The sequence below is a fragment of the Haemaphysalis longicornis genome, unplaced genomic scaffold, assembly GCF_048455015.1.
Source record: "Haemaphysalis longicornis isolate Haplotype H1 unplaced genomic scaffold, Haemaphysalis longicornis Haplotype H1 scaffold_14, whole genome shotgun sequence".
NCBI lineage: Eukaryota > Metazoa > Arthropoda > Arachnida > Ixodida > Ixodidae > Haemaphysalis > Haemaphysalis longicornis.
The window spans coordinates 21,232,449-21,257,820 of NW_027526245.1; the positions used below are offsets into that span (position 1 = coordinate 21,232,449).

General features: G+C 51.3%; 1 protein-coding gene across 1 annotated transcript in view; it reads right to left on the reverse strand.

Annotated features, from left to right (window-relative positions):
* LOC144164798 (neprilysin-1-like) overlaps positions 1–25,372 on the reverse strand; it is a 508,128-nt gene that overhangs the window by 315,461 nt on the left and 167,295 nt on the right. The window contains exon 5 of the mRNA XM_077695065.1: positions 5,896–5,979. The gene's annotated coding sequence lies outside the window, so the exon portion shown is untranslated. The remainder of the gene's footprint in view (positions 1–5,895; positions 5,980–25,372) is intronic.

Sequence of the window (25,372 nt, forward strand, 5' to 3'; positions counted from 1 at the left end):
GGCTACGCGTTGACATTACCTGTTAGGCTTTTTGGCTCGTAGGGCGTGTCATTTGAAAAACCTTTTTTCGCCCTTTAACCGGCGTTAACGGTGGAAAGACATAAAATTGGTTTTGTGCGGTTGTATGAGTAACATTTGTTACAAACAGTTATTGTGGGATCTTTACATTCCAAAATGCAGAATCGCTCATTACATTCCGAAATGCCCATTACATTCCGAAATGCAGAATCGCCCAAATAGTGTTGGCTAGGGAAAAACCCTAAAGCTGCTCTTTAGATGTTCTTAAGGGCTACATATATTAGCAAGAAGCGCCTCGATATGTGAACGGGTGAACAACATGATCCCGAATGTGCGAAGCACAATCAACCCATTTTCCCTCGGCTAGGAGTAACATTTCGAAATGTCGCGCTTAGTGAGCCGCTACGCCTTGACACAAATGAACTACCGATATTTCAAAATTGTAGGTATAGATATTTGGGCGTGGCGTTGATAAGGCGGTGAGTGAGTCAGTGAGTCAGTCCGTCGGGCACTTCTCTTTACGGGTATCGATTGCGAGAACGTCTGTGGAAGAAACAAATTGCAGTAGTGCAAGAGAATTTCAGCAATCAGAACGACGCTTGCGTAAAACGAAAAAAAAAAATACGAAGGAAGAATCCTGAATACTGCTGCTGCATACTGCTACTGGAAGAATCCTGGAAATTAAGAATCGAGGTAGTCAGCCAAAATAAATCATGATTTAAATGAGTATTGGCACAAAATGACAAGGCTCAGGTAAAAGATAAAAAGCTTCTTTTGTATATAAAATGAATTTTAATCCTTGCGCGCAAAAGAAAGTTCATCCGCGTGATCAAGCAAGCTCATGACGTCATCTGTGCTTCGACCCAAGCGGCAGACGTCAGGGCGCCCGTTACGTATCAAGGCTACCGCGGTGCTGTTGCCGCGCACTTTTCCGCCTTGCGCATCAGGCTCGAGTTTTTGGGAGTGACGTCACAAGCGATTACGGCCGGTCTGGTCGGTCTAACGCGCGTGCGCGCACCCTGACCGGCATCGGCTGTGGTGCGACGAGAAGAGTGACGTCAAATGCGCCTTCCTGTCATGGCGGCTGCCTCGGTGTTAACTTCACCGAAACCGCAGCTAACATGAATAATCCGAGCAGTAAGTACTTATTGTGCGTTCAACAATCTAATGGGCCATTCTATAATTAGTGGGCTCGTAGGCACCTATAGCATTGCAAAAAAGCATCACACAAAAATTTCGTGTCACTACTCCTTTAAGCAACCTATCCCAGTGGGGCGAAAGTAACGAACTTTGCATTAGCCTTAGAATAACTGGCTTCATGATCCTTCACACGCACTTGTAGACTATCGAACTAACACCGCCGTCATTGTTACAAAACCCTGCCTTTCACACCTCATCTGACGTGATGCTCTTATGTGTGCTATCAGACCAACACCTAAAATTGCACTTCCGTACTAAAATGCTGTGTAAAAATTCTATCAGGGTACCCCTCCAATCATGCCGCAATTTTTCTGTTCCATTGTGATCCCTCTTTAAAGCGTTTTTATTCATTCCCATTTACATTACTGGGTGTCTGCATGGGTTTGCATCTACGCCACTCATCTCCCGCATGTGCGGCATTTACAAACGCAAGATTTGCCTCCTATTACGTTTAGTCAATTGACGTCTCCGAGAAATCGATTTTGCAAAGCTGATTTTACAAACCGATTTTACAGACATTTTGCCTTCGATATACACTTTGTCAGCAAAAAGACAGCGCAGTGACCAACCACGTTTGTATCCAGCCATCTTTTTTTGACAGCTAGCTCTTTACTAGCCAAAGCGAAAACAAACTATGGTCAATTTATAGATTACTTCAGGGCAATTTCAAAATAAAGTCGCCTCGCTAGCCATGTAAAATCCGCACGCAGATAAGCACAGTTCAGTCGTAGGGCGAAGCAATATTTCCTTACATTCTTATTAGAGGCATATTAACAACTTTACGGGAGTCCTCAAATGTCATACTTTTTCATAGCTCGTTTTGATTGATTCGTCAATATTTTCAAAGCTGATTTGTCGGTAGTTTTTGTGTCGACTTTGAGTTTCAAATTAACATTTAAACAATTCTCTGGATATGTTAATCACTATGCTCAAATTTATATTGCTACCACTTCATGTTGTGTATTACTTTTGGACACTCTCCAAGCTACTTTTGTCTATGAATTGTTTTTCGTGTAATCACATTTCTTTATTAGGTAACGTACAATTGTCGCTGCTTTGCCCACTTACGGAGTTTGATATCTTTTTGTGGTAGGTCACCCTAGACAGTTCTTGTAATTGCGGGAGCTAGTTCTTTTAAACCCCCGTTGGAACGTGCTTTTAGGTTCCCCGTGAGATTCGCGGCTGACCTCCGCAAGCGGCTGGCCAAAGCCGTTCGGGAGGCTCGCGAGCATCTCGACGTCGCCCGATTCGACCAGTATTCCCAGTACTACCAACGCGACGGAATATACAATTTTCAACGGGCGATCTTGTGCTGAAGAGAACGCAACCATTTAGTGATGCGTCTAAGGGCTTCACCGCCTCATTTGCGCACAGGTTGGATGGCCCGTATACTCTTAGCAGAAAATCAAACCTCTCGTATGTGTTACAGAACGCGGCCACAGATGAATCGTACGGCCCGGTGCATGTGTCCGACCTAAAACAGTATTTCTCGAGGGAGGATGCAGCCGCTTTCGATAAGCGGGAAGCCCCCGCGGGGAACGCGCGAGGCCGTGGCATTCCCCAACAGCTCGTTACAATCTGCCCGCGTGGTGATGACGAGTGCTTGTTTCTTTTTTGTCTGAGAGCAGAGATGTCCCGGAACTACAGCAGCCGGTCCCACCCCTACCACCACCCGCAACCGGACCGTCCCAGCTCGGCCCGTCGTACCGGCGCCTACCCTTCTCGCAACCCTACCGACCGGTACGACCCCCGAGCACATGGCTACGTGGACGTCGCAGACACCTTCCGGCCTGTCGGTGGGCTGGTACTCACAGCTGCAGTGGGACGATCAGCCGCAAGTCTAAGTCGGAACTCCGCGAGCGGCCGTGCCGGAGCCTTTCCATGGGCTCACAGTCATCGACCGGCATTCTGGAGAGTCACAACCAGTGTAACAAACCGGAAGAGGTTACGCTGTGTGAAGAGCTGCGCGTGCCCCAGAAAAGCCACCGCGCCGGAGCTCTGCACCTAGAGCGGGCACGAGCGGACAATCTTTGTTGTTGTTGTACTCTGGAGAGCCACAACCAGTGTAACAAACGGGAAGAGCTTACGCTGTGTGAAGAGTTCCGCGTGCCCGAGAACAGCTGGCGCCACCAGCGCGCCGGAGCGGGCACGAGCGGACAATCTTTGTTGTTGTTGTTTTCTTTGTGGTTTTCGCCTGTGGACTAAGATGGTCTCAGCCACTGTTTGTTGCTGTTTGTTTTAGATGCGACTGCATCTCATTCACTCGCCTTGTCCCTCCATACGGCGTTGTTGTTACCCGTCCACACACCCGTCCACACCCCTCCCCCATTCTCCTCACCGCGCGAGCTGCGCTCTCCGCCGCTCACCCCCTCTCCTCTCCGATAGAGAACACTCTCTCGCAAAGGCATTGGATTGGATTCGATTGGGTTGGCTTGGCTTGGCTTGGCTTGGACTGGATTTGGATTGGATTAAAGTGGATTGTGTTGGATTGTGTTGCGTCATAGCCGCGCCACGTTGCGTCATAGCCGCGGTCTCTCCAGCACCGGCGTTCCGATATCGATCACGTGCATAGACTTGATCTTCGCTGCAAATTGCACGGTGGTCTTGTTACTTCACCATCCACTACCCGTACACTTCAGCAACCACAAGGCCGTCATCGTTAACGTTACGCCGCGTGTTAAATAAAGAATACACCATACGCGTTCCTCACACGTTTCACGCAATTAGGGATTCAACCCAACGGAAACCCCAACTCAACCCCCAAGATGCGTCCCATCTCCACAGGGTTCCCCTCGTGGGAAGCTGCGGTATTTTTTCTTTTGCTCGGCGGTGTTGTACCAAGACGGTGCTCGTTTTTGTTTTCTTTGTTCTTTGCGTTGCTCGATGGGGTTGTCAAGCAAGACGACATCGGGAGCTGATTATGTTTTTTGCCATGCGATTGTTTCTTTTTGCTCCCCCTGCCTTTTCATTTCTTCAAGGGGGGGTAGGGAGATGGGCGCACAAACGCAGTGCAGACGCGCGTTGTCTGCACGGGCGTTGTCGGCGGCGATATGGTAGTAGCTATCGCGACTCCTCTCACCCCTTGCGGGGTATATAAATGTGTGCTGCGCAAAGAATGGGGGGGGGGGGGAGCTGCGGGCGCTGTTCGCCATAAGCACAAGAGGAAGTGGGCTGGTGGCCCCTTCTCAAGTAAGATGAATTAAATATCTTTTCGTTGTTTGCCCGTTTGGGTGCTGTTTTGTACAGTGCCGTGCATGCCAGCAAAGCACAAATTCCCATAGTCTAAATATCTCATTTGCGCTACTTTGCTAACTTGGATGTGAATGTGCCCACTAAAAATATAGAAAACAAAGAAAAAGACGCAAAGTGAAAGATTTCTTATTTCAATAAGGGTACTCTTCAATTATTCACTAATGGTTTTGCTGTAGCTACAAGAGAAGAAATGCATCGTTGTAATCGTAATTTTTACTCGGTCACCGCGCAACACGACAGTCCAAAGCTGAACCAAAGCTGAAAAGTGGTTATATTATCTTTCATGTACCGAAGTTTTCCCCATTTTCCACGTCGTTCCACCCGGATACGGCCGGATTCAAATGTGGGTAGGGTTGCTCTGCAGGTTGCTCAATGCGCCCACATTTATTAGTTTGAGCACATCCATGTTCTGGGACGGTATCTGAATAGGATCAGACGCGAGATAGAAAAATGCGTAGAAATTCACAGCAGAAACCAATTTCCGCAGCGCACATTCTGTTGCCCTCATGCAGACGGAAATTGCTTTTCTTGAATGCTACAAATAATGTTGTGGTAGTTGGGGAGCCCGCGACTTGTGGTAAATTTCGGCCTGAGAACCCTCTATACCCAGGACCTACCACTGCGATTGATGTGTACTGCTAATTCTAAATATATTATTTTATAGTGTTTTTCTTCTAAATCTTGTAATGGGTGGTGTCCCCTCTCTTCCATTTCTTTTCGCATATTGCTGGTCGAGCGATAATATATTTCACTTGTGATGGCCCTCCCGCGTGCTTTGTTGTTTCCTCTCACTGTTTCGCATTCAAAATATTTTATATTCATGTTTACGAGCTATACCGCGACTGCGGCATGAAACCGATGAAAATAGAAATGATAGTGTTTCGTGTGGGTCAACAACAGGCGTGAATAGGGACAGCTCCTCTATAACGACGTGACACAGACGAGCAGATTTCATTATTTTAGCACCCAGTGCTCCTTGATTTCAATTCACTGACATCCGTGGCGCTGCCTTGGAGGTCCTATCAACTACTCATTTTGTTAAGCACGGGAACTCTCGTAAGATGATGGAGAACGTTTGAAACTGTGGGGGTGCAGTGGGATGAAGGGCGGATGCGTGTAATGTCGTTGACATGACATTGAAACCGGGGGTTTCCCGTTGCCGGACGTAGGGGCTGGTAAACTCTGATCGCATTTAAGTCCAGCCTGCCGGCGCGCATATGTCCGGATCCGCGTGACTGTATGCGAACGCACTGCATACCGATGCAAAGCATGGAGTAATCTGGCATTTGGATAGGTTGTTGTTAAGAGCGCCGTGGTATACAGTAGCGTGATTTATTTGAAGTAAGATATGAAACTAAGGTTACGTTAGCAATTACGAAGAAAGAACCTGTTTTACTGAAATAGAAATGCAGGTACCGAACTTACATAGGCACGCTTGGTAGAGCACTGCGGCTTTCTGTGAGACGTTCTGACTGTCATCAGAATCAGTCGTCATGTTTCCTAGGAGATCTGTGGACAAAATATTTAGTAAAGAAAATCAGTGTGCAACAGCTCCATTCATTACCAGGGCTAATCAAACATGCGCGTGATCTTTACTGCTCAATTTTAATCTTTCTGCGAAGGCCCACCACCTGTTCAAACTTCACCAGACCTTGGCGTTGACACATTCTAAACAAGTAAAAAAGGCGCGAAAGAGTTTAAAGGCGCGAACCACGTACTGCAATCTGCACTGCGCAAAGAGCTGTGAAATGGCGATGTGCGATTTTATACAACGCTAATACCCGACAAAAACGCCATTTACAGCCGATGAAGTAATAATGAATCAAAATTAACTCGTTCCCAGGGGTGCAAGCAATGACAAGATTCTCGTATGAACGGCAGAGAAGTGATTTTGGTAAAACTTGTGAGGTTTAACATGACCTTTGAGTTTGGCAAGGTGTAAACACTGCCTTTGAAGTTACTGAAACTCGTTAACATTGTTTCAGTGAGTTGAACTTTGAAGGGTTTCGTTGGGTAAATGTGACAGAAATTCTTTATACAAAACAAGCTGGGAACTGGGAATTGGGAACTCGTTATTATAGGCTGGCGTATCTTCCATACCCCTTAAACCTATTGGAAGACCTCAAGGCCATTTTATGAAGGACAATGAACTCTAGTTTTACACGTAAATAGAAGGTCATCATATTTGTATGTGAATGTTGGACTCAGTGTGAGCGCCAGGTAATGACTTTGCAGCACGCACTGTGCTCTCTTTTATCGCTTTGCAGCTGTCTCCGCTGAAACGAGCTGCCTTGAAGGCACACCCTTCTCGTACACACTAGAGAAATTGAGATGTCTGACATACTTTAACTACGCCTCTAGGAACTGTCATTTGCGTGGGAGAGATTGGCGGGGCACAGAAGAGTAAGAGTCTCAAATCGTAAACTGGGAAAATGGCTGCTTTGGAGGTTTGGCACTCGAGCAGATAGAAAAAAATAATATCGATTGCCGGACACACTGTATCAGCTTCTGCTTTTTTATTTACGTGTCATCTTCACAGCTTTGCTTCGTTTCCAATGTCCATAGATTGCGTCTCTGTTTGTGATTTTCGTGTCAGCTTTGAAACTCTGCTTCTTTATGTAATTTATATAGACTCCGTGGCTGAGAATAAGGATATACAACACTCAGCTGTACCACATGATTTTATTCCGTGACAATCTGTCACGCATTACTTTGCTCACTCATCAAAAAAGGTGCAGTTGGATCCACGTTTAGATCTAAAGGTGTGCTAAGCGAGAGCATTACGTCGGCGCAAAAAGAGCGTTTTGGGACGGAGATGCGGTGCTTACGGTTTTTGCTTTCCAAGCCCTCAAGGTAAGCCACGCGAAAAAGACTAGCCTCAATGGTTTTATATCAATATACCGTAAAAAAACCATCTTGAAACCGTGAAAAAGCGCAACACTGAAAATTTTAGATAAGCAGAAAAGCAGAACAAGCGCTCAAAAAATGGTTTCTGAATTTAAATGAAATCCTTTCAGCCCTACAACCAAAACGAAGTTGCTCGTCGTCATCCCTACCGGCGTCCCCGTCGAAATCTTGCAAGCGTACCACGACGAGCTGTCGTGAGGGTTCCTCGACACGGGATGCACGCTCGGGAAAACCAGAACGAAATACTACTGGTCCGCTTTACATTCGACGTCACACACTACGTTCGGAGCTGCCGTGACTTCCAGCGCGGAGAAAGGACACCGACCAGACTCACTGGACTTCTGCAACTTATCGCCCAATCACCGCGGTGCTTGTTGCACATAAGAATGTACTTTCTTGGCCCGTTAACTACGTCACGAGCTGCGAACAGGTGGATTCAGTAAAGCATGTTGCTGGGCTAGTTGGTTCCCCATACCTTTAAGTAAAACTCCGCATACGGACGGGAAAGGGAAAAGAAAAGACAGGACGAGCGCAAGAGACTGCGCTCATCCTGTCTCTTCTTTTCCTTGTCCCATGCGTATGCGCAGTTTTAAGTATAAGTAAAAACAGGTGCATTGTTGTAGCCACACGCTACATAACGCGCCACTAAGGACCGCCGCTCTGCACAGGGGGACTGTGGAGAAGTCGCAAAATTCTTCATCCGCTGAGATGTGCAGCGACATGGAGCCTCTGAAGCCCCCATCGCGGGCCGCGGAACGGCGTTCACTGCGCAGCTCATGAGATCCCGATAGAATCCGAACCAATGACCTCTTGACTAGGCGCACTCTGGGGGTCGTCGGTTCGGATCCCGCACGGTGGGCATATTTATCTCCCTTCAACTTCTACTTTAAAAAACGATATCTGTTTGAAGAATTATAAATTACCTACCACATTTTCAACATAGCTTTCCTTGTCTTCCTTGACTCCCTACCCTTACTTCTGTCTTCATTCAAGGAGCCCCTCATTGCCCATTCTGATTGGCTACATGTTAGCGAAACTCTCTGTTCTAATAGTATTGGTGTCATAGGTAGCTTGAGAGCGTTCCGCGCTGGTCGACCGCTTCGGACTTTTCGTAGACGGTCAAATCAGACTAGGAGAGGTGGGGGGGTGAGATATCACTTTTCTTTCAAAAATGACATCTGACCTACTACATTTGCCCTTTGGGTTCCTTGGCTTTATTGACTGCCTTCCCTTATTTTTGTCTTGATTCAACGAGCTCTTCATTTCACAATCTAGATCGCTATATATATTCATATATACAGAAATAGGGATTGGTAGCGAAAAATGCGAATTTGAAAAAAAGAACTTTTGGAAGAAAGAAAGTGGAGAAAAATGCCCGCCGGGTGGGATCCGAACCCATGACCTCCAGAATACGCGTGTGGTGCGATGACAACCGCGGTACCGGCGGGGCTGTTTTTCCCCTGCCCTTTCCCGGGTGTTTATGTTAAAACATTTCTTGTCTGCACTTAAGGGCCAGCACCACTCGGACTACTCGGGGTGAAGGGGAACTTTTTTACACCCGGGTCGCGACTCGAGCGTCTACGACATTTTGAGAGTGGTCGACCAGCGTTGAACCCTCTTAAGCTACCTATGGCACCAAGACTGGCAAAACAGAGATCCTCTCTATGCATGTAGCGAATGAGAATCGGAAATCAGGGGATCGTTGAAATAATGCAGAAATAAGGATTTACAGTCAAGTATGCCAAGAAAAGCAAAAGGGGGGGGGGATGCGGTAGGTCATTGAAAAAAAGAATTTTTCGAGAAAGAAAGTGGAGAAAAAATTCTTTTTACAGGCGGTCGCAGAATTCTATTTACAGGCGGTCCTTCTGCGTCATGGCGCCCCTCGTAACCTTTTAAGTGATCGGGAGAACACATTTCTCGCCCAAATTGTCGCCGACGTCCTAAAAGCCGCCAGTACCGTTCACAAGACGACCTCTAGCTATCATCCGCAAACAAACGGTCTCACCGAGAGCTTTCATCGCACCCTATCAGACATTCTTTCTATGTACATTCAACCTGACCACAGCAATTGGGATACCATTCTGCCATTCGTAACGTTTGCCTATAATACTGCTATTCAGAGCACCACCGGTTACTCTCCATTTTTCCTTGTATTCGGCCGCCAACCGTCACTCATACTCGATTCAAGCTTCTTCCTAGCGTCCCCCCTGCTTCAAACTCGTTACCTGAACAGTTCGTCGCCCGTGTGGATCACTGCCGTAACCAAGCTCGTCTGCGCACCCAAGCTTGCCAAGAAGACCTCAAGCATCGCTGCGATGCTTCCCACAGAGAGGTTCGCTTTCACCCCGGTGACGAGGTCTTGCTATGGAGTCCTGTTCGGGTCCCCGGACGCTGCGAAAAATTCCTTCATCGCTTTCTCGGCCCGTGCACCGTTCTAGAAGAAACTTCGCCCGTCAACTACCGCATCACTCCTAACTGTGCCTCCACGGATCGCCGCTGCCGTGGCACTGAAATCGTGCACGTTTCTGGTTTGAAACCCTTCGTTCGCCGCGTTACACCGTAGTGTGCAGACGGGCGCCTGCCTTCGCGAAGAGGGAGGAAATAGTGTGGGGACGGATTGAGTCAGGTGGCTGCATCGCTTGGAGGGACGAACTAGTGTGAGGGCCAATCCCCTCACAAGGGCGCATTTCTATGCATCACCTGTAAATCCCCATCATCACACAGTGGCCTCCGCCACTTCTTCATTTTGTAGATTATCATCATCATTGTGTGATCTGGTGTTCTTCGGCCCCGATCGCCTGCATAAAAGGCCGCCTCGAATCTTCGCCTTTCAATATATATATATATATATTGTAATGAAGATAGTACGAGCAGCAAGGACACTCCCTTAAATGGGTATGTGCGTAGTATCGGGACAATTCCCACAAAGCGGGTATGTGCTCGAATATGGGACAATCCGCCACAAGCGGGTATGTGCCTGGATCTAGGACTGGCAGCCCCACCGAGAGTGCTGTGCGCGAGACTGCTTCTGAGACACGCCGAGAGCTCGCTCTGACCCGTTTGTACTTCACGGCAGTAAGACCTCGCTTTAACGCCCTGTCAATAAACCCCACTATATTTTGGTGAGGTCCTACACTTTGCAAGGTCCCCAACCTGGAATTACGCAGCAAGCGAGTGCTTAGGCCCGTACCCGGAGGAATCGACCAGGAGGAAATGGTGTCGCCGCAACCCGCACCCATCATGTGCTCCGGTGTTCTGCTCCAACGAGAACCCGCCCACTTCACCGGCGAGGATGATACCGACGCAGAGGACTGGCTGACCTCCTACGAAAGGGTGAGCATTCATAATAAATGGGATGACACCTTGAAGCTGAACAACGTCGATTTGTATCTGGACAAAGTCGCAAGGTTGTGGTTCCGTAACAATACAACTGATACGCGCACTTGGACGGATTTCAAGGCCCGATTCCTGGCAGCATTCGCTCGACCTGCTGTGCGAAAGCTTCAAGCTGAACAACGCCTACGCAAGCGAGCCCAGGAAGAGAACGAGGCATACACGAGCTATATAGAGGACGTCGTGGACCTATGCAGGCGAGTGAATCCTGCGATGCCCGAGTGTGATAAAATCAAACACATTCTAAAGGGCATTGAAGACTATGCATTCCAGATGCTGCTGGGAAAGAACCCGCAGACTGTGAGCGAAGTCACAAATTTGTGCCTGAGCTATGACGAGCTGCGAAACCAGCGCGTTTTCACACGCCAGCGTCCGTGGCCGAATGACGACTTCTCCCGAGGATCGCTATCATCCTTAACCTTGCCTCCTGACCTTTCGTGCCTCTTGCCCCACATCCAGCAGTTCGTGCGGGAAGAAGTTACGCGGCAGATTTCCCTGCTCCCCAGTGCTCCTGTGCCTGCGGGTCCACTGCCTCCGACTGTGCGCCGCCTAGTTCGACAACAGGTTGCCGAGACGCTTCCTTCATTCGACCAACCGCCGCCTCTGCCCGCTCCCGTAACTTCCGCTGTAACTGCACCGTTTGCTTCTCCTTCGACGGTTCCCTTCGCGCAACCCGTAGCGGCACCTCTGGAACCTCAACTGGCAGTTCCCCTTGCGCCACCGGTGGCCACACCTCTCGCCTCTCCTGAAATGCTACCGCTGAGTTAAGCTGGAGTCGTCCGACAGCTGCAACCAGGCGCTTTCCAGCCTTACTACCGTGCGCGAGATCTGCGAACGATGGCGTATAACCGGCCGCCAGCCCAAACACCGAATCCTTGGCGTACTCCCGACAACCGCCCGATCTGCTACGCGTGTTGTACTCCAGGACATGTGGCCCGGTTGTGCCGCCGGCGGCCATCGTTTTCTAACGACGCCCCGTATCAAGCGCCCGCCTATGGACCGCAGCAGTACTTCGCTCGTGTTGACACGTGCCCGACACCGAGTTCGTACCCTGCGGACCAGCAGCCCTTTCCGCGCCGCCGCTCCTCGTCCCCGCGTCCCCGTTCCCTTTCTCCCATGCGCCCTCGCCAGAATCCACCCACGAAAGGAAACTGACGGCTGCAGTTCCCGAGGCAAGAACTGCACTGACGTCTAAATGCCGAAGTCCTCGTTTCTCACCCGCCAATGTTATTGAACTGACCGTTGAAGGTGTAGCCGCATTAGGGCTTGTCGATACTGGTGCCGCTGTGTCCGTCTTAAGTCAACGACTCTGCCGCTCATTGCGAAAAGTGACAACGCCACTCTCCGACCTTACTCTGCGAACCGCAAGCGCGCAAGAGGTTAAACCGCTAGCCATGTGCACCGCTTGTGTAGCGATACAAGACATCACATACGTCATCGAGTTCATTGTCCTTCCTTCATGTTCGCACGACATCATCCTCGGGTGGGACTTCTTATCACGTCATCACGCCATCATTGATTGTGCTCGTGCAGAGGTCGCACTATTTCCGTCATGCGAACCGCCATCGACTGAAGTGTCCGTGAGGTTAATCGTGATGGACGACACGACTCTCCCGCCCCATTCCTCCGTGCTTGTGCCTGTTTCTTGTGACGTCACCCCTGATTCCCCTGTTGTTTTCACGCCATCGAGTGTATTTTCGTCTCGGAAATGCTTTCCTTTGCCCGCTGCTGTCCTCGACGTCCAATCTGGGTCCAGTGTTATACTTGTCAGCAATCCATCGTTTTGCCCATCAACATTATAACGTGGGGAATGTCTCGGATACGTGGAAGCCCTCGACCCCATTCTGATCATGGCCGTCCCGGAGGAAACATCTTCGTTTTCGGTGAATGTCCTCAGCCCTCATCCCAAGGAAGACCCCGATGTTTTTCAACGATCCCTCGATGGCGATCTCACCCCAGCACAACGGGACAAAATCCTCGCCATTCTCGATCGCTTCCGTCAATCCTTCGACTGTCATCAGACCGCCTTGGGCCGCACGTCGACAGTTGCCCACGAAATCGATACCGGATCCCACGCCCCACTGCGGCAGCGACCTTATCGTGTTTCACCTGCGGAACGGCGTGTGATTGACGAACACGTCGCTGACATGCTCACGCGCCACGTCATTCGACCCTCTTCAAGCCCCTGGGCATCGCCCGTCGTGCTTGTCACGAAGAAAGATGGGTCCATCCGGTTCTGCGTCGATTATAGGCGTCTGAACAAAATCACCCGCGAAGACGTCTACCCGCTACCTCGTATCGATGACGCTCTTGATTGCTTGCAAGGCGCTGAATTCTTCTCGTCTCTCGATCTACGTTCAGGCTACTGGCAAGTTCCCATGGCCGAACCTGATCGCTCAAAAACTGCCTTCGTGACACCTGATGGACTTTACGAATTTAACGTCATGCCTTTCGGACTTTGCAATGCGCCCGCAACATTTGAGAGAATGATGGACAGTGTTCTACGGGGCCTCAAGTGGAAAACATGCCTTTGTTACTTAGACGACATTGTCATGTTTTCTCCCGATTTTACCACTCACCTTGAGCGCTTACAACAGGTCTTGACGTGCCTCACGTCTGCTGGATTACAGCTGAACTTGAAGAAATGCCGCTTTGCTGCTCGCAAACTGACCATTTTGGGTCATGTCGTCTCAAAAGATGGCATCCATCCCGACTCGGAGAAGCTTAGCGCCGTCGCCCAATTTCCAAAACCCGCCACTATTAAAGACCTACGAAGTTTCGTCGGATTATGTTCTTATTTTCGCCGCTTTGTCCGGAACTTCGCCACCATCATCGAACCTTTGACGAAGCTTCTTAATGGATCCGGTAGAGAAGCTGTCGCCTGGTCGCCTGACTGCGAGGAAGCTTTTGTGTCTTTACGGCGCTTGCTTACATCGCCCCCAATACTACGCCATTTCGAACCCCTACTACCAACTGAGGTACACACTGATGCCAGTGGTGTCGGTCTTGGCGCTGTACTGGCTCAACGAAAAGACGGCGTACAGGAGTATGTAGGTGCCTATGCCAGCCGTACTCTCACAAAGGAGGAGCGAAATTATTCGGTCACCGAAAAAGAATGTTTGGCGATCGTTTGGGCGATTCACAAGTTCCGCCCTTACCTGTATGGACGCCCATTTAACTTTGTCACGGACCATCACGCGTTGTGTTGGCTGTCGTCATTAAAAGACCCGTGCGGCCGACTTGGCCGTTGGGCTCTCCGCCTCCAGGAGTACGACATTCGCGTTGTGTATCGGTCCGGCCGCAAGCATACGGACGCCGATGCCCTTTCTCGATGTCCCCTGGAGTCAGAAAATGCCTGCATATCCTCGCTCGACTGCGCCCTGGCGTCACTTGACATCCGCGACATGGCTGCAGAGCAGCGGAAAGAGCCCTGGATTGCGTCCATACTGCAATACCTGTCGAGTCCGTCCACAGTTTCGGCGTCCCGTGCACTCCGTCGCCAGGCTTCACACTGCGCCGTTCGTGATGAGCTCCTATATCGGCGCAACTATTTCGCAGACGGCCGAAAATGGTTGCTAGTTATTCCGCGTCATTTGCATTCCGCTATCTGCTCATCCTACCACGCTGACGCGCAATGCGCCCACGCTGGTGTCCTCAAGACATATCAGCGGCTGCGCATACGCTACTACTGGCCCGGAATGTACACGTTTGTTAGAAAGTACATCTGCTCCTGCCTCAAATGCCAGCGCCGCAAGTCTCCGCCGCAACACCCTACCGGACCTCTACAGCCACTACCATGCCCGGCGCGCCCTTTCGACCGCGTTGGGATCGACATCTACGGGCCCCTCCCGAGCACAACTGCAGGAAACCGTTGGATCATCGTTGCAGTGGATCATCTTACCCGATATGCGGAAACAGCCGCACTCCCCACTGTCACGGCGCGTGATTTGTCACAATTCCTCCTGCAAAGGTTTATTTTGCGCCACGGCGCGCCCAAGGAGCTCTTGAGCGATAGAGGACGCGTCTTTTTATCCGACGTTGTACAAGCCCTGCTGACCCAGTGCCAAGTCGTTCATAGAAAAACTACAGCGTATCACCCACAAACCAATGGGTTAACTGAAAGATTTAACCGCACGCTTGGCGACATGCTTTCGATGTATGTCTCTTCGGACCATTCAAACTGGGACTTGGTTCTGCCATTTGTCACGTTTGCGTATAATACGGCGACGCAGACTACGACGGGCTTCTCGCCATTCTTTCTACTCTATGGGCGTGAGCCTTCCGGCTCCCTGGACACCATCCTGCCCTACCGTCCCGATGTCTCCGAGTGCAGGCCCGTTTCCGAGATAGCTAGGCATGCCGAAGAGTGCCGTCAACTGGCTCGATCCTTCACCGCTGCGGAACAAGGGCGCCAAAAATCTCGTCGTGACGTTTCAGCCACCGCACCTACCTATGGAACCGGATCCCTCGTGTGGCTGTGGATTCCGTCCAAGACACCCGGTCTTTCACCAAAACTCCAAGCTAAATACCATGGACCCTACCGAGTTATCGAGAAAACGTCCCCCGTGAATTACGTCGTTGAGCCAATCACTGCCACGACCGATCTTCGTCGCCGTGGGCGCGAAACAGTTCACGTACAGCGCATGAAGTCGTACTATGACCCCGTCGTTGTCGCATCGCCTTGAGCCGCCAGGATGGCGTCTCTCTTTGCCGGGGGGAGATTGTAATGAAGATACTACGAGCAGCAAGGACACTCCCTTAAATGGGTATGTGCGTAGTATCGGGACAATTCCCCCAAAGCGGGTATGTGCTCGAATATGGGACAATCCGCCACAAGCGGGTATGTGCCTGGATCTAGGACTGGCAGCCCCACCGAGAGTGCTGTGCGCGAGAATGCTTCTGAGACCCGCCGAGAGCTCGCTCTGACCCGTCTGGACTTCACGGCAGTAAGACCTCGCTTTAACGCCCTGTCAATAAACCCCACTATAATATATATATATATATATATGTATATATATATATTTATAATATATATTGTACTGGAGATAGTAGTCTCCGACACGACGACATACCTTGCGGTTAGTGTGCGCCAATCTCCCCTGTACAACCGACGGGGTATGTACCGGAGGAAGGACTACTATGGGCCGCATGATAATGGCAGGTGCAAGGTGCTGCGCGAGAGAAGAAGAGGCACGGTCAACATCGCGTGGCTCGCTCTAAGAGAACGCACCGACACATCGGTCTGCGCTGCCTTACCCGTCTCTGGTCTCTGCCTCTTTCCAAGCGTCTTGCCGGTCCCCAGCCATAATCCCCCTCACAGTGTGGTGAGGTGCGGTTCCCATTTGCCTTACCAGCCTGGACCTACGGAGCAAGTGCATAATTCGACCAGTATTACAAGAAATCCATGGTGAAATGGCGCCTCCGCAGCATGAACCCATCATGTGCTCCGGATCTCTTCCTCGACGCGACCCTGCCAAGTTCTCCGGCCTCGACGATCATGACGCAGAAGACTGGCTGTCATCTTTCGAAAGAGTGAGTGCCTACATCCGCTGGGATGACCCGACGAAGCGTGCTAATGTCGGCTATAGCCTTACTCAAATAGCCGAACGGTGGTTCCTCAACAACGATGCCGACATGACAACCTGGTCTGCCTTCAAAACGAGATTCTTAGAAGTGTTCGGTCGCCCCGCCGTCCGCAAGCTTAAGGCTGAACAGAGCTTACGTGGGAGCGTGCAGCTTGCCGACGAAACTTACACGGGCTATATTGAGGACGTTGTCGACCTCTGTAGGCGCGTAAATCCTGCTACGCCCGAGTCCGAGAAGATCAAGCACGTCTTGAAAGGCATCGAAGACGGCGCGTTCCAGATGTTGCTCAGCAAGGACCCCCAGTCGGTTGGGCACATAATCAAATGGTGTCTTAGCTACGACGAGCTCAGGAAGCAGCGCATTTCTACCCGCCAGTGCTTCCCGAATGACGAACCGCATCGGGCCTCACTTTCAGCACTTGCAGTCTCATCTGATCTTGCGCCTCTTCTTCCACACATTGAACAATTCGTGCGCGAGGAGGTTGCGCGTCAACTTAACCTTCAGCCATTGGCATCCACGCCCTCATGCCCGTTACCTACGACAGTACGCCGCGTAATTCAAGACTGAGTTGCCGAAGCGCTGCCGTTAGACCACCAGCCTACATCCTCGAGTGGGCACCTGATCCCGGCCGTTACTGCTCACCTCGACTCGCCCATGGCTGCACCCGCAGCCGCACCTGTGGCGGCGCCTCTCTTTTCGGCGATGGCAGCACCTATTCCTTCCACCATGGCGGCACCCTTCGCTACCCCGGTGGCAGGGCCTTACACGTATGCTACGATTTGTGCGCAGCCACCGCCCGCAACATTTCAGCCGCTGCAGTATGCCACAAGTCAGCGGGTGCTCCCATATCCTCGTGCGGCAGCGCAAGCCCCCAACCCATGGCGCACGCCCGATAATCGCCTCATATGTTTCGCGTATAACGTTCCCGGACATGTCGCACGTTTCTGCCGATGCCGACCGCTTCAGACGAGTGACATTCCTCGAGCGCCCGCCTTTGGCTCTCAGCCCCACTCAGCGTCCGTTCCTTCTGGCTCAACGCCTGCTTCGTATTCACCCGACGGTTTTCCTTTTCTGGCCACCGTTCTCCTTCCCCACGCCGCCGTTCCATTTCCCCGATGCGCCCCCGTGTGAACCCTGCAGTCGAGGGAAACTAGCAGCCGCAGTTCCTGAGGCACGAGCTGCGAAACTGTCGAACGTGCTAAGTCCTCATATTTCGCCTTGTAATGTCATTGATGTGATTGTCGATGGTACCCCGGCACTCGCGCTTATTGACACTGCAGCAGCCGTATCTGTGATTCATGCAACTTTTTGCCGCAAAATTCGCATAGTGATGACGCCGCTTTCAGGATTTACTCTTCGTACTGCAACGCACAGCCCGTTCAACCGCTAGCCAGGTGCACTGCTCGCGTTACCATTCAAGCCATTCCCCACATCGTTGAACTGGTCGTCCTACGCTCATGCTCTCACGACGTCATCCTCGGCTGGGATTTTTTGTTACGTAACCGCGCTGTCATCGACTGCTTCCGTGCAGAAGTTGAACTGTTTTCACCTAATGATGGTGCGGCGGAAACTAGAAGCGTGAAATTGGTTGCTACCGAAGATGCTTCCATTCCTCCATCCTCTTCCGTTCTCGTACCTGTATCGTCACCTGATGTTCCCGACGCCACCGTTCTCTTCACGCCATCCAGTCTGTTTTCGTCGCGCACAAACCTACTCTTGCCGTTCGCTGTCCTGGACATCAAATGCGGTTCGAGCATCATGTCAATTTCTAACCCGTCTCCTTGTCCGTCTCGAGTGCTTCGCGGCAAATGGCTTGGGTACGTCGAAGTTGTTGGGCCAGACCTCGTTGTCGACATCCCGAACGAGTCAGCCACAGGCCATCTCGACGCGCTAAGCCCCGACACCACTTTCGATCCGGCAGTTTTTCTGCCTTCCATAGATACTGGCCTCACCGCGGAGCAAACAGACCAGCTCCTGGTTCTTCTACAACGATTCCGCACGTCCTTCGACTCCCACCAGACAACCCTAGGGCGCACGTCAACTGTCTGTCATCAGGTTGACACCGGGAACCACGCACCACTGCGCCAGCAACCATACCGCGTGTCACCCAAGGAACGCCGCGTTATCGAGGAGCATGTAGGCGATATGCTGTCCCGGGACGTTATTAGACCCTCCACGAGTCCCTGGGCTTCCCCAGTCGTGCTTGTCAGCAAGAAGGATGGGTCCATTAGATTTTGCGTGGACTATAGACGTCTAAACAAGATTACACGGAAGGACGTGTACCCGCTACCTCGAATAGATGACGCGCTGGACTGCTTGCAAGGTGCCGAGTTCTTTTCTTCATTAGATCTGCGCTCGGGTTACTGGCAAGTACCCATGGCTGAGGCTGACCGACCGAAAACAGCGTTTGTGACACCGGATGGGCTGTACGAATTCAACGTCATGCCCTTTGGACTGTGTAATGCGCCAGCGACATTCGAACGAATGATGGACAATGTTCTGCGTGGGCTGAAGTGGCGTATCTGTTTATGCTACTTGGACGACACTGTCGTGTTTTCACCGGACTTTACGACCCACCTCCAGCGAATTGACCAAGTCCTTACGTGCCTTACTTCGGCTGGCCTGCAAATGAACCTTAAGAAATGCCGTTTTGCTGCCCGCAGACTTACTATATTAGGTTATGTGGTATCTAAAGACGGCATCCTACCAGATCCAGCCGAGCTGCGTGCGGTTCGCGAGTTCCCTAAACCGACCACAATGAAGGAGCTTCGAAGCTTTATTGGGCTTTGCTCCTACTTTCGGCGATTTGTTCGGAACTTCGCGTCTATCATCGCACCATTGACGCAGCTTATCGGTGACGCCAAAGAAGTTTTAAACTGGTCAACGGCTTCCGAGAGAGCGTTCGAGACCTTACGAAGGCTTCTGACATCACCGCCGATATTGCGCCATTTTGATCCTACCGCGCCCACTGAACTTCACACGGACGCCAGTGGTACCGGTCTCGGCGCTGTCCTGGCTCAACGCAAGGCTGGTTTTGACGAGTATGTCGTGGCGTACGCAAGTCGCGCTCTGACAAAAGCCGAGTACAACTACTCCGTCACAGAAAAAGAGTGCCTTGCAATCGTTTGGGCAATTAGTAAATTTCGACCCTACCTCTATGGCCGCCCTTTCGAAGTAGTCACGGACCACCATGCTTTATGCTGGTTGGCATCGCTGAAGGACCCGTCCGGACGTCTGGCCCGCTGGTCACTTCGGCTCCAGGAGTACGACGTTCGTGTTGTTTACCGCTCAGGAAGAAGACACACCGACGCAGACGCCCTTTCTCGTTCGCCATTGCCATCGGAAGCCACTACGTCAGCGCTGGTGTCGAACATCGACGTGTCATCGCTACAAATTGACGACATGGCAACCGAGCAGCGGAAGGACCCTTGGATAGCTTCGGTACTAGACTTCCTTGCAAACCCTACAACGCCTTCCGCATCTCGCACACTCCGGCGCCAAGCAGCGCATTTTGCCATTCGAGAGGAGCTCCTATACCGGTGTAACTATTCCGCAGAAGGCCGCAAATGGTTGCTAGTAATACCGCGTCACTTGCGCTCCCAGATATGCGCATTGTTTCATGCTGACGCCGAGTCTGGGCATGCTGGCACGCTAAAGACATATCAGCGCTTACGCCTACGCTGCTACTGGCGAGGCATGTACACGTTCGTCGCGAAGTACATTCGCTCCTGCACTGACTGCCAGCGTCGTAAGACCCCTTCACGACACCCCACTGGAGAGCTGCAGCCGCTACCATGCCCGGAACGGCCTTTCGATCGGATTGGGATTGACATCTACGGACCCCTTCCAAGCACTCCATCAGGCAACCGTTGGATCATCGTCGCGGTGGATCACCTGACTCGATACGCCGAAATAGCCGCCCTGGCCACCGCAACGGCACGCGACGTCGCCATTTTTCTACTCCGGCGTTTCGTCTTACGCCACGGTGCGCCCCGAGAGCTGATTAGCGACTGAGGCCGCGTATTTCCCTCTGACGTCGTGGAGGCGCTGCTAAAGCAATGTCAGAATGTCCACAGAACCACGACTTCATACCACCCCCAGACAAATGGCCTTACTGAAAGGTTCAACCGCACCCTTGGAGATATGCTCTCCATGTACATATCGTCCGACCATTCAAATTGGGACATGGTGCTACCTTTCGTCACGTACGCATATAACACCACCACGCAAGCGACCACAAGCTTTTCGCCGTTTTTTCTTCTATATCGACGTGAGCCGTCTTGCCTGATCGACACTATTTTGCCCTACCGCCCCGACGCCTCTGAATGTGCCCCTGTTTCCGAGATGGCGAGGTACGCGGAGGAATGTCGACAGCTCGCTCGCAAGTTCACATCAGACGACCAAGGACGCCAGAACTATCGACATGACAGCTCCGCCGCTGCACCAACGTTTGAACCTGGATCCCTTGCATGGCTTCGTGTGCAATGCCCTAATCCTGGTCTTTCGGGGAAATTCCTTGCTAAATACCACGGCCCATATTGGATCCTCGAACAAACATCGCCCGTGAACTACCTCGTCGAGCCCGTGACTCCCACCTCAGACCTTCGTCGTCGAGGTCGTGAAATAGTGCACGTTGAACGTTTGAAGCCCTACTACGATCCCCTCGTGGTTTCGTCCCCTTAAGTCGCCAGGATGGCTCCTCTTTTCGGCGGGGGGTGATTGTACTGGAGATAGTAGTCTCCGACACGACGACATACCTTGCGGTTAGTGTGCGCCAATCTCCCCTGTACAACCGACGGGGCATGTGCCGGAGGAAGGACTACTATGGGCCGCATGATGATGGCAGGTGCAAGGTGCTGCGCGAGAAAAGAAGAGGCACGGTCAACATCGCGTGGCTCGCTCTAAGAGAACGCACCGACACATCGGTCTGCGCTGCCTTACCCGTCTCTGGTCTCTGCCTCTTTCCAAGCGTCTTGCCAGTCCCCAGCTATAATCCCCCTTACAATATATACATATACATATATATATACATATATAAACAGCAATACGTAAACATAAATACCCATGAAAGTGGAGGGGAAAATCTCGCCCCGCCGGTAGCATAGTGGTTATCGCACCAGACCAGTATTCTCGAGCTCGTGGGTTCGGATCCCATCTGGCGGGCATTTTTTCTCCCCTTTCTTTCTTTCTTTTCAAATTCTTTATCTGTTTCAATCACCTACCACATCCTCCCCTGTGCTTTCCGAGGTTTTCTTGACTGCCAACTCTTATTTCTATATATATATATATATATATATATATACATTGTGAGGGTGTCAACATTACTGGACAATTATTGCGCATTGGGACACTTACAACCTGTGGCTAACCGCCGTCATTCGGTAGGACCAATCCCTAATCTGTGCATACCCTTTATCGTCATCATCTGTACATAATCATCGTCACGAATGGCTGATTCTTTTGAGTCACCGACGGTCTCATTAAACCTATTCCGCTGGAACTGGTTTATTTATTTATTTATTTATTTATTTATCACAATACCCACAGCGCCAAAGTTGGCATTACAGTGGCGACTTGTGTAGGGTCGTCCGTGTCCGTACAAGTGGTGGAGGGTGCTTCTTTCGACCCTGACCTCCCCCTGACCTAGCTGCACCCCTGGAGCTCCGTTCAGGTCGCCTTGTGCAACCGCCACCCAGTCCAATGGACCGAGAAGGCGCACTGAATGCTGCCGCTCCTACCACGACGGCATGGATGGTGACTTGCCGCCAGCGCGACCCTCCCGGCTTCGCTGGTCTTCGTGGCGAAGACGTCGAGGAGTGGCTTGACGAATTCAACCGAGTCAGCCATTTTAACAGGTGGGACGAGAAGTTCAGGCTCCATAACGTGGGTCTCTCCCCGAATGAAGTTGCAAAGACCTGGTACCGTAACAACGAGCATACCATAACCGATTGGGCCTCCTTCACTGAGAAGATCCGCCAGATATTTGGCACACCGTCTGCGCGTTCAGATGAGGCAAAATGAAAACTAGATGCCCGCAGGCAGCGTCCGGACGAGACATTTGCGTCTTATATTGAGGATGTGCTAGTTCTCTGCCGTCGGGTGAACCCAGACATGTCAGAGGATGACAAAGTTCGCCATCTACTCAAGGGCATCGCAAAGTTCGGCTTTAACTCGCTTGCCCAGCAAAATATGTCTTCCGTAGAGGACGTATGAACCTCGTGTCAGCGTCTCGACCAGCTACAAGCGATGCACCTGCAGCCACGGCAGGAATCAGCTCGTCTTTCTCCTGAGTCGGAGCTTCGTTCTCTCATACGCGATATCATTCGCGAGGAACTCCAAAAGCAAGGCCCATCGTGCTCTCATGGTGACCGGTGTGCTCAGCCTGCGACTGATTTGCGGGGGAGTATTAAAGAGGAGCTGGCGTCGATGGCGTGTAGCCCACGCTGTACCCCCCCAGTGGCTTTCGCCGCACCCTCGTACGCGCACGCAGCTTCGCGACCCCCGGTCTCACCGATCGGAGTTCCTGCACCTCCGCCAATGCTCGAACAGCTCACAGCGATCTCCTCAGCGGCCCATGCTTCACCAACATATTCCAACAGGCGACCGAGTATGGATTTCCGGCCTAACGAATGCCCGATCTGTTTCTACTGCGGAATTCGCGGCCACATCTTGCGCTTTTGCCGCCGGCCCCAGCAAGATGAGCGGCGGGGTTACGCGCCCTGCGAACGCGATCTCCGCTACAACTACAGCCCTCGATGGCCTGTTTATCAACCTCGCAACCGCTCCCCGTCACGTCAGGATTCACCCGACTTTTCCCGCAGTCAACGTGGCCCTAGGCGCCGTTCCCCTCCGCCTGGACGACGCTTTGTCTCTCCTCTTCGCCCTGTATCGAACGACGCCAACTTCCAGCCGGAAAACTCGATGCTGCAGTTTATGGAGGGGAAACTGCATCGTGCGAACTGTGTACAACTGCTCCGGCGCGTCCCTCGAACATTTTGCCTGTAATTGTGGAAGGAAATGTTGTACAAGGTTTAGTGCACACTGGTGCTAGTATCTCCGTCATGCATAGTGACCTGTGTGCTCGGCTACGAAAAGCGAAGACGCCCTACTCTGGACCTTCATTGTCTATTGCAAATGGAAATGTCATACAGCTCCTGTATCTTGCACAGCACGTGTCGTCATCGGAGACGATTGTCACCATATTGAGTTTGCCGTTTTGCCATAGTACGCCCATGAAATAATTTTTGGATGGGACTTTCTTTCTTCAGCTTCTGCGGTTATTTGCTGTCGCCAACCAGCCATTCACATTTCCAGCACAGAGCCTTCTCCTGCGCCAAGCTCCCGACAGCAGCACTTAACCTTACGCACGGACTGTTTTTTGCCGCCGGGTTGTGAACAAGTTTTTTTGGCGTCTTCGAGCAGCATTTTCGCAGGCGATGTGGTAGCGTCTCCGTCAAGCCGTATGCTTCCCCGAGGAATTGCTATGTCCACATGCCTCGTCCGTTTTTCACAAGGATCTGCAGCTCTGGCCGCTCGGAACACCATCACAGAGCCAATTGTGTTGCCTAAAGGCATGACCGCCGCTGCTGTGGTGTACAGAGAGCCTGTTTCTGTCCTTTCCAACGCAGTGGAACCTTCAGGTGCATGTGGCCTTGTTCTTCGGGTAGTATGTCTAGTATCGCTGCAACCATCAGCCCCGACCTTACATCTGAGCAAATAGAACAGTTGCTCACGGTACTGGCGAAGCACCTTGCATCGTTTGACGTTGTTGCTAACACTCTAAAACGTTCGACTGTGACCGCTCACCGAATTGAGACATATGGCTCAGCGATTGTACGCCGGCGTCCATACCGCGTCTCTTCTCACGAAAGAAAATTATTGAGGAGCAGGTCGCTGAGATGCTCAAGCGCGACGTTATCCGCCCATCGTCAAGCTTTTGGTCATCGGCGGTTGTGTTAGTCGAGAAGAAGGATGGATCAGTTCGCTTTTGTGTCGACTACTGTGCACTACATAAGATCACTCGAAAACACGTTTATCCGCTGCTCCGCATGGACGATGCTTTGTACAGTCTCCATGGAGCGGAGTACTTCTCGAGTCTCTACTTACGCTCGGCATATTGGCAGATCCCAATGCACGAGGATGACAAAGAGAACACGGCGTTTTCCACCCCAGACGGGCTTTTCGAGTTCAACGCGATGCCATTTGGGCTCTGTAACGCGCCTGCGACGTTTGAACGAATGATTGACACCGTGCTTCGTGGTCTTAAGTGGAAAACGTGTCTCTGCTACCTCGAGGACATTTTTGTTTTCTCAGGTACATTTGACCGACACTTCCGCCGTCTGGACGAAGTACTGAGTTGTCTTTCCAATGCGGGACTGCAGATAAACACAAAGAAATGCACTTTCGCCAGCAAATCTATCAAAGCATTAGGCCACGTTGTGAGCAAAAAAAAAGGAATTCAACCGGACGCGGAAAAGATTTTGGCAATTTGAAATTTTCCCCGTCCACAACAGCAGAAAGAACTCCGCAGCTTCATCGGACTCGCATCATACTTCCGCAGATTTATACAAAATTTCGCAACAGTTGCTTCCCCGATATATCACCTTCTACGCCCTGGCATGACTTTCGGTTAGACAGGCGATTGCGAATGGGCTTTTCAGGCCCTCAAAGATGCCCTCACATCGAGCCCCGTCCTTTGCCATTTTAACGACAGCTCTGCAACGATCCTACAGACGGACGCCAGTGGGCAAGGCATTGGTGCCGTCTTGCTGCAACTAGATGCCCAAGAAAAGGAGCGAGTGGTTGCATATGCCAGTCGTTCGCTTACGGTGCCAGAAAAAAACTACAGCATAACTGAAAAAGAGTGCGTCGCCTTTGTTTGGGCAATTCAAAAATTTCGCCTTACTTACACGGCAGGCATTTCACTGTCGTTACCGATCACCATGCGTTGTGCTGGCTGTCGGCACTCAAGAACCTTTCCGGACGCCTTGGCCGTTGGGTTCCTCATCCGCAGCAG